This window comes from Miniopterus schreibersii (assembly GCF_964146895.1).
Source record: "Miniopterus schreibersii genome assembly, chromosome: 4".
NCBI lineage: Eukaryota > Metazoa > Chordata > Mammalia > Chiroptera > Miniopteridae > Miniopterus > Miniopterus schreibersii.
In genome coordinates, this window is record NC_138105.1 from 39533185 (window position 1) to 39548879 (window position 15695).

Genomic DNA, 15695 nt, shown 5'->3' on the forward strand with positions numbered 1-15695 from the left:
TCGTGCATTTCAGAAAGTGAATAGACCGTATCACACACCCACCTGTGCTTTACAGAGTCATCATGGTTACTGATTTGCCCAATGGGAGCAATTCAAAGGCTGAAAATATATTAAATGCTTAATAATGTTTTGTGGGATCAGACATAGTACAAATGATACGTTAGACATACTGAAGCAATCTTTGTAAGTCAGAGTTAAAACCATGTATATAAAAGCCAGAGTGTTTCTGACTGAGAGAATCTGTGGGATGGCAAATGAATATGCTAATGGCAATTTGCTGGTTTCCCTGCTGCACGGAGAAGCCGAGCTGCAAGCCTCTCCGGACTCTTAGCTCTTTCTCTTCTACTCAGGGTCCGGGACTGCCCCGGGTCCCCCTTCCCTCAGCTGTGATGTGTAAAATCTCTGAAGGCAGTAAGTTGGGGCAATTGCAAGGCTCATCTTATGTGTTCCTCATCTCTTAGGGATCACTATCCCATTCATTACCTGATGTCCTGTATCTTGAGAATGATTATTTCACATATTTTGTCCACCCACCCTCCCTTTTTTTTCTGGTGGGAGAGTAGATTTGGTCCCCGATGTTTCACTCTGGCTGGAGTTCAGTCACAATCTTGACATAGTTTACTGCATAGAAACTAGTCCTTTGTGGCTCTTTGCCGTATTATTTTCCATCCACACAAGGATTCTGTTAATATGGATGACAATCTACTTGTGGTACTGTGTGTATCTATTTCTAAACTCTGTTAACTTACACATCTTGCCTTAAAAAATCTTGCCTGGTTTTCCATCAGTATAAGAATAATTCTTTCTACGAACTGTACATTTAAGTGACATAAGTTTTAAAAAGTATATTTATACAGGTTTAATGTAAGTACATTTTTTGCTTGTCAGGAGAAATCATGGCAACCAATGATCCTTGATTTTCTTTTTAATTTTTAAGTTTCATTCCCATATTCAGAGAAGAAAAGTCCTAAGGCGAACTTGGTGAGAATCCTGAAGTTCTGGTGGATCTCTTGGGGAGGAGTTGATTTTTATAATTTCTATATCCTAAAAAATTAAGCATCGATGGCTTCCTGGTGACTGAGAGGAAGGCACAAATGGAAGAGCAGGACTCTGCAGGTCCTCAGCAGATTTACAAAGTTAGAAGGAACCCTGTGTCATCTGGTTTAGTTCCCTACCCTACTCAGATGTCTTCTGTAGATCACCTAGTAAATTGATCCAAATTATTTAAATACTGTGCTTTTTTTTAGAACTACGTATAGTTGTGTCTGTATCTTAACAGGAAATGAATATTATAATACAGAACAAAGTTAACCATTTGTACCTGAGGCTTAAGTAGATAGGCTCATGAGATCCTGACTCATGGGTAGATTTTTCGAGTTTTGGCAGCTTTAAAAAATCTGTTTTAGTGTGGTAGGCAGAATAACGCCTTCCCAAAGATGTCCACGTCTTAATCCCAGGGAAACTGCATGTTACGTTGCAAAGAGGAATGAAAGTAGCAGACGGAGTTAAATTTGCTAACCAGGTGCTCTTAAGAGTATTTTGGGTTATCTGGATGGGCCTGATGTAATCACAAAGGTGGAAGAGGGAGGCAGAAGAAAAAGTGATACGATGGGCAAAGGGCTCAAGTCTCCCTTGCTGGTTTTGACTATGGAGAAAGGGGACCGTGAGCCAAGGAGTATGGGCAACCTCTAGAAGAAGAAAAAGGCAAGGAATGAACCTCCCCTGGAGCCTTCAGAGAAGAACGCCTCGATCATAGTGCAGGAGACCTGTGTCAGACTTCTAACCTACGAACTGTAAGATGATAAAATTGCATTGTTTTAAGCCACTAAACTTGTAACTTGTTACAGCAGCAATAAGAAACTAACATGTTAATTGTCCCCTAAACCTTAAATGAAAATATTAACACCTTGGCCTGTAACTAGAGGATCAGATGTTTTCACATAGCATAGTTATTATTTCCAAACAGAATTTAAATGCTCCCAGAGTTTACAGTGAAGTAATTATTAACTAAACCATAAGTTAGGTGCAGAAATTTACTGCAATAGAATGTCTCAAAAAGTGGAGGTAGAGGGTGGGAAAACCGAGTCCCACAACATCAGCACATTGTCTGATTTGCATTAATGAAGCAATTTAAAACTGACTCATGAAACTCTATACTCTGGAATACTGTCACCAGGCTGCAATGAAAACAAAAGATGCTAAATTATTGATACTGCTAGTTATCATGGCTGTTATATTTCTCTGGAGTTCTTTATTCAGTACCACCTATGAGCCTTTTGTAGACCAATGAGGCTCTAAGTCACTTAATGAAATATCAAACCCACACTAAACACTGGAGAAGTAAGATTTTATTACAGTACAACTTCCCTGGGCTAGATGTAGTATGTTGAGAATTCCAAACTTGAGTTAATGTAAGAAAATGTGCTGAGAAGAAATGCTCTGTGACGGTGTCTCATATCTGAGAACTTGCACAGCCCTGGGAATGCAATTGTGCACCCCCACAGGTCGATGGGATGTACCTCTTAAGAGGGCATAGCTCTTTTTGTGCAAAACATATAAGCTAAACATAGCTATAAAAGGCAGAGTAAAAGTAACAATAGACTCTCTAAATAGCTCATATAACTGTAAAGAAGTAACTAATTTTTACATGGTTAATGCTAGGAAATGACTACTGTATGATATAATCACAAATGTAATATGCAAGGTGCATACACATGCACATATCTATCTTAAAGTTTAAGATTTACATACTACCTGTATAATATACCTACCTATGTTTATATATTCCTTATTTAAGTACAAATCTCTATTTACTTGATTCTAATCTTAGACATCAAGTTTTTCTTAGCCTCCAAGAAGAAAAGCTTTAAAAATGCAATGCAAGTGGGTTCACATAATCTATATAGTTTTGATCTTTAAGTATCTAGTGTCTAAGCCAATGGGTATATAATATACCTGATATGTTCATCAGATTACCTTACTTTGTTGATGGGGGTCTCTATTTTTTTTTTTTTTCCTAGAAATGTACTTAATACTACCACACAATCATAAAAAAGGAATAGTGTTATTGAAGCTTTGTCTTTTTTTGGATAAAAGAAAAGTTTAAAGAAAATGTTTTTCTCTTAGAATTTCAGTCTGGAATGCCACCTGGCCTCTCAACCCAGCCTTAAACTTCAGTCTTAAGAAAATGTTTGAGCTTCTTTATCTTTCAGCTTGACAAAGTGCCCTCCATCTTTGAAATCCCCCTTTTTGCTTTACATGTGCCTGTCAATGTGATTTAGAAATATAAAGCTCTTGGGGGTAAGAGAGGTGCCTTTTTGTTTGTTTGTTTAATCTTTGACCACCCTCAGTGTGTCTACTCCACCAAGTTGGCATTCCAAAAACATTGCTCATTAAAATCTTAATTCCCCTATAGTGGTTTGAAAGTAATAGTAGGAGCTGTTGGATTCAATTCTTCACTTAGAGGCTTTAAGAAATAAAAACAAAGGGAACGTTTCATCCCATTTAACAAATTTCTTGAGGCTCTTCTGCACAGCAGTAATTAATATTCATTAAAGATTAGCTGACACAGCCACTATGATCAAGTTCTGGGGTTGATACATAAGAAACTTAATAGGGACCCATTGATTCAAAAAAGTATATGCTCTTATTGGGACAGGAAAACATAACTTGTTGCACAATGATGTTACTTGGCCAGATGAGAAACAAATACCAGATTCCAGCCCTAGCGTAGCTACCCTTATTGAATGAAATAAATATACAGAGAAAAGGGCACAGTTATACTTTATTATCAGGTGGGGAATTTTGCTTTAATCCAGAATTCTGGTAACCTAGGCTGAGACCCATGAAAAACTCTTTTCTAAGCACAACCAGCCTGAAATGCCCAGGGTTTCTTTCATGCAGGTACGGTGTGGAGACTGGGGTGAAGAGCCAAAATAGAGACCAAAAGATCACGACAGAGAGCAATGCAGGAAAGAAAGAGAATTTATTAAACTATATCATAGGAGTTTACATAGAATAGCAAGTACAGCCCAATCCAAATGATCTTCTCTACTCGGGGGTTAACTTGCAGAAGGCCTCTGATGGCACCTTTCATTGTTGAAATAAAACAGAAGTAAGGATGTTCTAATTTTAGATCAGACAACTTTGTCCATCAGCTTCTGCTTTGGCAGAGAGCCCATTCCAACTGAAAACTCACCATTAGGAAGAAAGTATTAGCTGCTAAAATAGCCTCTAATAAGTAAGAATATAATCATGTATAGTTAAATGTATTTGCATAAGACTACATCTCAAGTAATAAGGCACTCATGATAAAATCAGATATATTTTCCCCTGGCATTTGTCACTTACTCACTTTTCATTTTAAATACTTTTTAAATTGATTTCAGAGAGAGAAAGGGATAGGGAGAGAGAGATACATCAATGAGAGAGAAACATTGATCGGCTGCCTCCTGCAGGCTCCCTACTGGGGATTGAGCCCACAAGCTGGGCATGTGCCCTGACAGGGAATTGAACCATGACCTTCTGGATTCATGGGACAATGCTCAACCAACTGAACCACACTGGCCACAGGCCTCACTTTTCATTTTAATAGGCATTTATTTTGGCTATCCTGAGAATTCCTGACTCCTCAGCATGCTGATGTCCTCCAATACTGGAGTACAAGATCACATTGACCTTCATTTATATTTCAACCATGAGGCAATCTAGAAACAGACATCATATCTCCCATTGAGCAGACTGCTAGATTAGCAATCTGTATCACAGACATACTATTTTTCAGAATACCAAAAAGAGTATTGTTTTTAATGGATAAAACCAACATGACTGTGGTGGAGAGTGAGAAGGGCCTGCCACCCACAGAAAAAGGAAGAACTGGATCCCCACAGGACTCTGTGGTCCAGCAGGAGGGCTGCTGGGTGAACACTGAAACCCACAGCAGGTATGGTTGGTGGGACCACAGCCGCACATGCAACTTTTGGTAGCAGGAGCAAATATAGTAGGTCCCTCCTTATTGACAGGATATGTTTGAGGACAACCAGTGGATGCCCGAAACCATGGTTAGCACCAAACCCTATATATACTATGTGGTTTTTTTCCTATGCATACATACCTTTCACTTAAAGGAAGCATTCTACAGCTCCTCTTTGACATGTCCAAATTGCCTGTAACCCTACTCTTGCACTTTGGGGGCATCATTAAGTAAAATAAGGGTGACTTGAATACAAGCACTGCCAGACAGCGATGGTCCATCTGATACCTTGATACGTCTACTCAGAGGCTCATGGGTAGGGAGCGTCTACAGCATGGAGACAATTGACAAAGGGAGGATTCACATGCTGGGCAGGACAGAGCAGGAAGGTGGAATATTTCATCATGCTACTCAGTGCATTTATAAGTTATGAATTGTTTATTTCTGGAATTCTCCACTTAGTATTTTTGGATCTTTCATTGACCAAGTGTAACTGAAACCACAGGGAAGGAAAATCATGTATACTTGAAAGAGGATTTTAGGGTCCGTGATGTCACCCCCTCATCCATTCTTTTAATGCCAATGTGGCTTCTACCTGCCCCATCACCCATTTCTCAGAGACTATTTCATGGGCTACCAGTGATCTCCATGGTCTAGGTCCCAGGATCAGCTCCCTATTCCCTTCCCTAGCCTATCCTCAGAATTTTACATCAACGGCTACTATCTTTCCCCTCAAACACTTTTCCTTTGGTTTCCACCGTATCACACCCTCCCTTGCATTTTCCCTCCTACCTTGCTGGCCATTCCTTGTTAGTTTCCTTTACTGGTTTTGCCTCCTTTCTGCATTTTAAATGCTGTATCTAAATGCTGTAACTAAACATGTCACTGTACACATTCAACCTACATGATCTTATCCAGTCCCAAGGCTTTAATTCTATCTTCCAGATATAAGGTGACTGCTACTAGTGATTGAGAAAAAAGTACTGGGTGTGGAGAGCATGGTAGCCCAGGGAGGCTGAAAGGGAAAAGAGCACCTTCTTGAATTCCACGGTCCAAGAGAAAGAGACCACAGAGTTGTTTGAACGGGAAGGCCCTGAAATGGGGAGTTACCGAGGACAGATGGTCCTGGAAGCTGCTTCACGTGAGGCAAAGAGATGCAGGAGCCAGAGTTGTAGCTAAGCCCCCAAGGGACTCCCAGTACCCAGGAAAGCCACTTGAGATTAGGCCAGGTCCAAAAATTGGATTGAAACTTCAAAATGGTGAGGATGATACACAATGACACTGCCTTAATTATTAAAAATGACTGAAAAATTATGGAATCCCACTGAAATGTCTGCTGGGAGTGGGTTTCCACAGAGCTGCCTGGTACAAGTTCCTGGGACATTAAAATATTTTTTCTGCATTAAATATTTTGTGTAAGTTGAGATGCCTCAACCAAGCTAGTTATCAAACCATTCTTTTCAACACTGCATAGCATTATGGCAGTGAAGGCAATGATAACCATCAATTAAAGATACACTCTGGTGTCAGAGTTGAGATTTTTCACGTTAGTAAACATTCTTGTCTCAGTTGTGTGGTGTTTCTCTTGACCAGAGCTGTGAGCCCCAGGTAAACGTCGGGGCTGTTTGCAGCCTCTCAGATCACAGGAATGATTGTAAAGCATGGAGCACCGTAGTGAGCCTCGAATGACGGTTCTCATCCTGGTTAAATCTGGAAGGAGGTGAGAGGAAAATAAGCATTTAAATGTTGCTGTTGAAAAGAAAGTGTATGTGGTGCTGTGGTAGAAGATGTACAAAAGACAGGCGACAAGCTGAGAATAGGAGGAGGTGAGGTTTGGTTTGAATCCCCCTTTGGGATATTTGTTTTAAAACAGTCACATGTTTATGTAGATGAAATTGAGAGAACTTTCTCAGAACTTAACAACCAGCCCATTTTTCTGCTATTCTTTTAAAACTGCTGAAAGAGAGACTTAAATTTTTTTTGTATTATTACTCCCATGAAGCAAAGTCTTTAAAATTATGTTTGCCTTTTAACAATGAATTGCAAACAATAAGGTTAATCAGAGCTTTCACTTTTTATGCAGCCATTTAAAAATGTGGGTAATTTTTGGATGATATTATTTTTAGACTTTGATAAGCCTTCTACATTTCAGCTTATGCATATTTATTCAAGCTTTAAAAATATATGAGATAAAGTGGAGATTAAACCATATTCTTTAGTATCAACCTGTATGAAGTCCCAGGGCAAAATCTGGAGTCTGTCACCATGAGTGATGTGTGGCAGAGGGGACATGACCTGGGTTTTGTAGTCAGAGAGACCTTAGTTCAGGCTTAGATCTTTGACTCAGTCCCAGCCTGGCTGTGTGACCTTGGCAAGTCATGATATCTCTTTGATGTCATGCAATTCCTCACTACAAAGCAAGTGCAACCCTTTAAGCTTGTGTGGGGCTCAGTGTCATACATGGGATACCTATTTTGTCTCTTCTAATTATGCACTATAAAAGTTAGCGTAAATTTATAGAGACAGAAGGATGAAAATATCAAAACCTAAATGCTTGAAACTCCTATAAAGTTTTATACATCATACTATAGGAAAGGACATTCTTGCTTTTTCAAATGTAGGTTCATCTGTTAAATCTGCTGATGATATAAATCAACTTTTAAATCTCCTAAGACTACTCACTAATAAAAGTAATCAATTGTAGGGTATTGGATGAGACAAAGGAATCTGTGAAGATTTTGGTTTTTATTGTTAATTATGCTCTAAAAAATTTTGTGCATCTAGCTAGTCCTAAAATTATATAGTTTAGATTTTTCTTACAAATGATCTTATTGTTGAATAAGGCATTTGTCTTGATAAATGTCTAAAATTGAATTACGTATTTTATCCAAATCACAATTTTGGATTTAGGAATAGTAATATAACATTGTTTTACATTTTTATTTTCATGTACTTTTCAACTCATTCGATTATTCCTTAGTTCGCTTTAATAAATGAAGATAATTTTACCTATCAAAATTCATTCAAAATAAATGTCTGAATTTCTTTTTCCTTATTTGCCTTGCTATTAAGTAAAAAATAATTGTGTTTTTATGTAAATATTCATCCCACCATTCTTAATTGACCCATCTGCTTCACTCATATTCCCATGCCAATTTGTATTCCATAATTCCACATAGACGTGTTGGGACAGAACAGACCGGGACAGAGTAAACAGCCGGGGGATGGAGCAGCTTGACATCGAGAAGGGAAACTTGGTCTGTTTAATTTTCCGGGATGAGGAACGTATTTGGGTGGTTCGCCTGTGTTTCCGTTTTTAGTCTTTCCAGGCACATGAGGTTGGGGCATCGGGGTGGGAAAGAGACTGTATTTCCACGTCCCCTTGAGATTGGGTGTGATGATGTGACTCACTTTAGCCAACGGAATTCAAGTAGAGGTGCCATGCGGCACTTGGTCGAAGTGCTTAACCCCTGGAGACTGCCCTGCACGCTGCTCCCCTGCTTTGTGATCACGGGGCCCTGAGTGCCGCTTTGCAAACTGGCTCCCGTACGTGGAGGGCGAGGAGAGCCCAGGGAAAGAGGCAGAGCACTCCAGCTGGGTAGGAGGTAGCTTCACAAGCAAGGGGACTCACCCACAAGGCCTGTCCTGGCCAGTCAAGTCACGAGACGAGTAGATCTCGGCACCTGGGCCAGAATCTTAAGTTTATTATAGTCTTTTTGTGGCAGTGAGTCACCTGTACCATCCAGATGGTCTCAACAGCACGTTCTTGAAAATAGCTCCCACTATGGGAATGGTGGGCAGTGCGGACAATCCACGGGGAGGGGAAGGGGGAGGGGCCTCTGATGGCCTGGGTGCAGCTCACAGGTCAAAGGGCAGTGATGGCCTCGCTATAACTTCCCCCACAAGGAGACCAAGGCGGACCCTGAGCCCAGACCAGGCCTCCAGGATGGACAGCAGATTCGGGTGAGTGAGGAGCATTTTTGTTGTGTTAAGCCTTTGACATTTTGGTGTTTTATGTCACCACAGCATAGAACAGCTGATCTTCACTGAGAATATGAATAAGGTTTTTGTGCTTAATTAGGCTGTTCCTTCACCGGAAGGCCCTCTGATTTCCTGCCCCTCCGTATCTTTCGCTGATTGTTGATGGCCAGCCATCTATTTTTCTGAGGAGTCTGAAATTTTGGAGCCTTGCTGCCTTTTCACTGGTATCTTCTCACATAAACTGCACTTAGATATAGCATCTGGATAAAATGCTTCCCCAACCCATTTGTGCTGGCGCACACAGAAGTTTCTGAAACATCCAGAGGAAATTTTCCCATTTCTTTGATCTTATAGGTGAACACAGTAAACTACAGAAACAGTGAGTGGGCTGCCAGCTGGATCGCAGAAAAGGGCTTCGGAACTGCGAAAAAAATGAAAAGTTAGTAGGAAATAGTACTTGTAACTTTGATAGAAACTACTGAGGATTTGACAGTCTTTCGTCCCTGGAAGTCCTGGTTCTTGGACAAGTGAGGGAAGTGCTCGTTTTGATGTGGAGGCCGCCTTAACATTCTTTCTCTTGGCGCTTATTTTATGCCATTATAATCTCGTACTCGAGTGGCCTCTGGAAGAAGGAATCCAAGATACCTAATGGACGAGGAGGGCGCATGGTGGTTCATTTACCTTGAATTCTTATCGGGTCTTTGGAAATCATAGTCTGGTATCCCCCAGCCAAAGAAAGAATAATTTCTGATGGAAAATCAGGGGCATTTGAGAATTCTGACCCAAAGAACAAATTCATTTCTAAAATAATTTAATCTATTTCTAAATACACTCATCCAGAGCACATTCATTTACCGTCTAATTGAGGCTTCGGTGGATCCAGCACCGAGTGTAGCTGCAGCGTGGGGCTGCGCGCGGAGCGCGGGGCCTTCTCTAGTCCGCGGGCGGTGCGCTGCAAGCTGCAGTCAGCGCCGTGGCACCTGCTCATTAGGACCCATCGAGCGCCCATGTGGCTGTAATGCACCTCCATTTGTATTCCGCAGCAATTTAGCATCGGGGACTTAAAAGTCATTTGATCAATCTTGTGTGGCGCTCTTGTTTTCACTCCAGGCAAATTAATGTGAAGATGAGTGCAACATGTTAAACAGGTTTAATTGTTCATTGATCAAGCAGTAACTCCAACATGCATACACTTTAAGATGTAATATCGCCGCATATTTTGAAGGCATGAAAAAATGTTATTTATCCATTCAGATTGAATGACAGAAGAGGTGCATTGAAATATATGTAAAACTTATTAACTCCTTTTTTTTTTGGACACGCGGTTATATTACGTATGTATGGTCTCACAAAATCATAGCTTCTTGTCACTAATTCAACCAGAGCTGAATTTACAGATTTTTTTTTTTTAATGGGTTTAAAATGATTATAAAAGGTGCGACAGCTGTTGAACTAGGAATTTTAGTGTCTCCTCACATTTTTACCACGCTGCATGAAGCCATTAAGACTTGAGAATAGACACCTTCAAAGTAATAGTAAGACACAGAATATAATGCCGGGAACTGGATTTTGTAAACTTTACCTTGTTATGCAAAGAAAGCACTTATCAGAAAAGAGGTTGAAGGAGAAAACAAGAGGAGAAATCTCTCCTCTCTCAAACTTACTGCACGCAAATGTTGCCTCGTGGAACTCTTCTATACAGTCTTGTTTTATGAATGGTGATTCTGCTTCAGCATCTTAGCATGTTTAATAATTCCAAAATTCAGAGGCTTGCTCCAGTTAAGGAAAGCCTGTCTGCTCTGTCTTTCTTGCTTTTATGTATTTATAAATATAAGCTTAGATTTTTTATTTTGTAGAAGGATTCAGAGAAGGTGAGACTATGAATTAAATGCAGTTTATAGAAAAACATGCCAGTCGATAAGTTATGTGAGGGGCTAGGACTGGCAATATTTCTGACTTGGATATGGAAGGAAACACCTGAAAAATTTTAAGTATGGAATTGCAACCCTTTGGAAGAGATCATTTTGATGATTTAGTGCAATCTTCTCAGTTTACAGGTGAGGAAACTGAAACCTAGTCATAAAATTAAAAGCCTTTTTTTTTTTTTTTTTTTTTTTACCATCAAGCTCTTACAGAAAAAAGAGCACTTAGAAATGATGCTAATAGGCACCGTATAACAATTCTAATATTTATTTGATAGTAAAACTCCAAATACTCCAACAGAATCATTTTAAGTTCTTATAATTATTTTAGGTTTTCTTATACTTAGTTTGCAAGGTTAATCTAAAGGTAACCAGATTTCTGAGTTAATGTTGAGGACTGAAACAAGCATACAGCTTTACTTACTAATTTATTTATTGAAAATTATCTTTCAAAACAAACAGAGTCCTAGGCACTCTTCTAGATGCTTAGAAGGTATCAGTGCCTAGATAAACAAAAAGCTCTGCCTCTGTTGGGGAGACAGACAATAAAATAATAAACATATCACATAAGCTGGAAGTTAGAAAGTGAATATTATGGGGAAAAATAGAGCAGATTTTAAGGGGTGAGGCTTAGTGGGAAAACTGGTTGCACGTAAATATGGTTGTTAGAGTGGGACTTGTAGAAGGTGAGAGAGATTTGCGTGGAAGAGTGACAGAAGCTGGTACGTTTTTAAAAAGATCATTTTGGCTGTGTTGGTGAGAACCTCAGCCTTAGGTGGGCTTTATCTTCGTAATATATAGGCTTCCTCAAAACCTCTTTTTTTTTCTTCCTTAAGCTCTTGCATTATCTTGTTCCTCTGCAACCAGCACTTTCTCTTGATGTGAAAGACGTAGGATTTTTAAGTCGTCTGGGTTCAGGGCTCCTGCTGTTCGCAGGCCTGCCCAACCTTTGAGGACAGCGCTCTGCGGCGTGCGGGGTGCCCGGCCCACCCCTGGCTTTGCTGTGCGGGCGGCCCCCCTCGTTTCCTTCCCCCCGCAGCACCCTGCTTTTAGCCACCCAAGGCGTCGCCAGCTCTAAGCCAGCTCCGAGATTCCCACAGGCGGCCTTCGGCTTTCATACATTTAAAAACAAAATCTGTTGTCATCTTCTTTTCAGCCTTTTTTGTTGTTGTTCTCAGTCACATCATTATAAAACTTACATTTTTTTTCTCTTCTGGGAAACTGTGTTCATTTTAACAGGAAAATGGCTGTTTTCACTTGTGGCTTCTCTAAAATACACACATCCCAGTATGTGGGGTTTTCTAAAGATTTTTTGATGAGCCCTCAGGAGGGCGACACCTCGTAGGACATGGCAAAACTTCTCCAAAGTTCAAGTAAGTGTAGCAGCTGCTTAGCGCTCACCTCTGTTTCCTCTTTTCTCTTTCTTCTCTGTCTTCATTCTTTCTGCCTGTGTCTCTTTCCAGGATCATAGTTTTTGCTCCTCTGGGTGGCACCATGTAGGGCCTATGTGGAGAAACCCAGCCTCTCTCGCCTCTCCCGTTTGTCTTCGCCTCTCCCTCGGTGCAGCAAAATGGACCATCTCTCTCAGTATCTGTTCTCTTTAGGAGGTGAGAGGAGGTTGAGATTATAAATATTTAGAATTTAACAGTTTTTTTCTGGTCCCATAATCTTTTTCTTATTATAAAAGCAGCATATTTTCCATGTAAAACATTAGAAAATAGAGACACACAAAAAGTCATAAAGGAGAAAGTATTCATAACTCTGTCACCCATAGATAACTTTATCACGCTGTTTTATATCTTTCCAGAGCTTTTGTGTGTATATGTATATATTTTCTTAACAAATCTTATTTCATTGACTATATCATGACTGAATTCATGTCAATAGATATTTCTTTATTACACTGTTTTAAGGACTTAATAGTATTACATTATAGGAATGTATATGATTTATTTAATCATCAGCACGTACTTATATACATCGGCATGTACTTAGATGATATCGTATATAATGTTTACCCTTGTCTTTAATTTTTCTTCAGAGTAAACACCTAGAATTGGTATTTCGGCCAAAAGTTATGTATGGCCTTTGCCGGCTGGGCAGCGTCCTGCGCTCCGGAAGGTCGCCGGTTCAGTTCCCAGTCAGGGCACATGCCCAGGTTGTGGGCTGGATCTCCAGCAGGGGTTGTGTGGGAGGCAGCTGGTCAATGTCTCGCTCTCTTTCTAAAAATCAATAAAAATATTTTTTAAAAAGTTATATACATTTTTGTTTTTCAGTGTATATTGCTACTACGAGTGACAATACCAATTCTTTCCTTCTCACTAGTACTTTCTCAGGCTGCTTTCCCTACTCTCAAACCCTCACCAGTACAGGATGTTATTCTTCTTTTAAATCATTCCAAGTAATATTGTATAAACAAGTTGTATGTTATTATTGTTTTACTTTTTATTGCTTTGATCATTAATGGCAATAACTATGTATCAACACCCTGCAGGTTTCAACCTGGACACCCTCCTTGCTCCTGAGAAGGACTTTCTGGCGCCTCCATTCTGGGCTGGTCCCCTCTCTCATCTCCCCATGGGACTGTGTACTCTGAGTGCCACATTCTGATCTCCACTTTATTTCTCTTCCTGCTTCACTAGATTTTAAGATCCATGAGGACAGGGATCCTGCTGTCTTGCTCATCAATTGCCGGTGATTGGTACATCACAGCATCCAAATAAGCAGTTATTAATAAAATCCCAGAAATCAAGATTTTTAATAATCATTGGTTAATTTCTTCTTCCCCTTGTTAATGAAAATATATTTTATGTCACCATTTTAACAGCAAAACAGTGATATTTCCCCCCCAAATTTATAGTGAATAAGTGAATCAATGGGTGGGTGAATGGAAGTCCTTTCCATTGTCTGTTCTATTTCTAGTCCCTTGACATCTTAGTTGTCTGAGAACATAACCCCCATCTCCAGACTGAAAATTGACCTAAAAACAAACCAAAACATAGCATAAGCACAGGCAAAGAGGAAACAGAATAAAGGGTGTTTGATACCTCAAAAATCAATTATATTCTACTTTATAAATTAATTCAGCCTTGGAGTTCTACCCATGACTGGGTTTACAGCGAGTCCTTGGGTTTCCAGGCTCCCTAGATGCCACCTCTGGTCTGGGAGTCCTGTCCAGAATGAATAATAGGTAAAGAGGTGTCTGCATTGAGAACTTCAGATTTTAACATTTTTCTGTCACATATACCAGGAATTTTGAAGTGAATTCCCACCAAAATCTACTATAAACCTCAAATGATGAACTGTTTTATTAACATACACCTCAAATTAATTTTTATAAATCAGAATGCTATTTGGATTAGCCAAATTAATAAAATTTACTAATATTGAAACATTGATAAAGACGTAAATGATGTTAGTAATTTTAACACAACTACTGGGAAAGCTGAGAAGTGGTCTTGGTAAAAGCTAATTGGAAATGAGTTTCGATTATTTAGATATCTAAGCTTAACTAATGCAAACATAGTAGGAAGGGGGCATATTTAGGGAAAGACTCACAGTTACCTCAATTTCTGATAAAGTAGCTACAAAAGGACATTTGATTGTATACAAGCAGTATAAGCAATCTTTTATTAAAATTATAGTTTTGAACATAATTAAAGCATGTTGGAAATTGGGAGTTGAATGTAAAGTACTAAAGAGGAGAGCTTGAAATAAGTTAAAAATGTTTTTATTTATTTCTACTCCTAATTTTCAGGTTTGACAATGGCAAGAGCTCCTACCTAGAATAGGTATAAGTAGCCCAGTTGCATGGTGGGTGGGTGGGTAGCTCTGTTCTCCTTGGATATCTATCTGTTTATTTTTCAATCAGAGAAGAGTAAAAAGGTTTTCTGACATTCTGCTTCTGGTGCTGGATTAGAAAGTATGCCACTTATGTTTGGTACATTTAATTAGCTGTTTAGCTTGAGCTTATAAGAAATTTCTATTCATTTTAGTCAACTCAGATTACATTAGTTCATTAAATATTCCATTAGAGATTATTGTTGACACTCTGGTAAAAAAAAAAGGAAAAAAGAAAAAGGGTTATCTAAGACTCTTTGGTACCAAATTTTGACTCGTCTTTGATGCATTTTTTATTTGGTGAAGTTTTAATCTCATCAAGTTTTAGTGGTTTCCTGATTTTGTAGTTTATGACTCAGATAATGCTATTTAATCAGTGGGTTGCACTAATAAACCCTACCTCATGCTCACTAAAATTTCAGCACAAACAGCTGAATGAATGTGTTATCTTGTCAGCACATTGCTTTTTTTGTGTGCAATTGTTTCATGTGGTTATTGCCCATTTAATGTTGTAAGATTTGGAAAGATGAGAAGTGTGTCTGTGTAACTTGATATGAATAATTTTTAATGATATATGAAGCTCTGTTGGATTAAATGACTACAATAATAATAACATTAATAATAATTTCAATGGTTAAGTTTAAAAATTTATTCCACAACTATTCTATGCATGGCACTGTGCTAAGAAGTATATATGAACTATCTCTGCAAGACAGGTATTATTATTTCCATTTACACATAAGTTAATTGAGGTTCCAGAAGGTTAAATAATTTGCTGAAGATTCAGTTACTAAATGTTAGAGATAAAAAACAGCCTAATTTACTCCAAAGATCATAATATTCCATCACATTTGTTCCTATTGAAAGCTGAATGACACCTGTACCATGAGGTGTGCTGTGTTTTACTGTATTCCTATCACAGCAGAGCAGTGTTTCTCAGACTTTAATGTGAGGATCTAGTTAAAAGGCAGATTTCGATG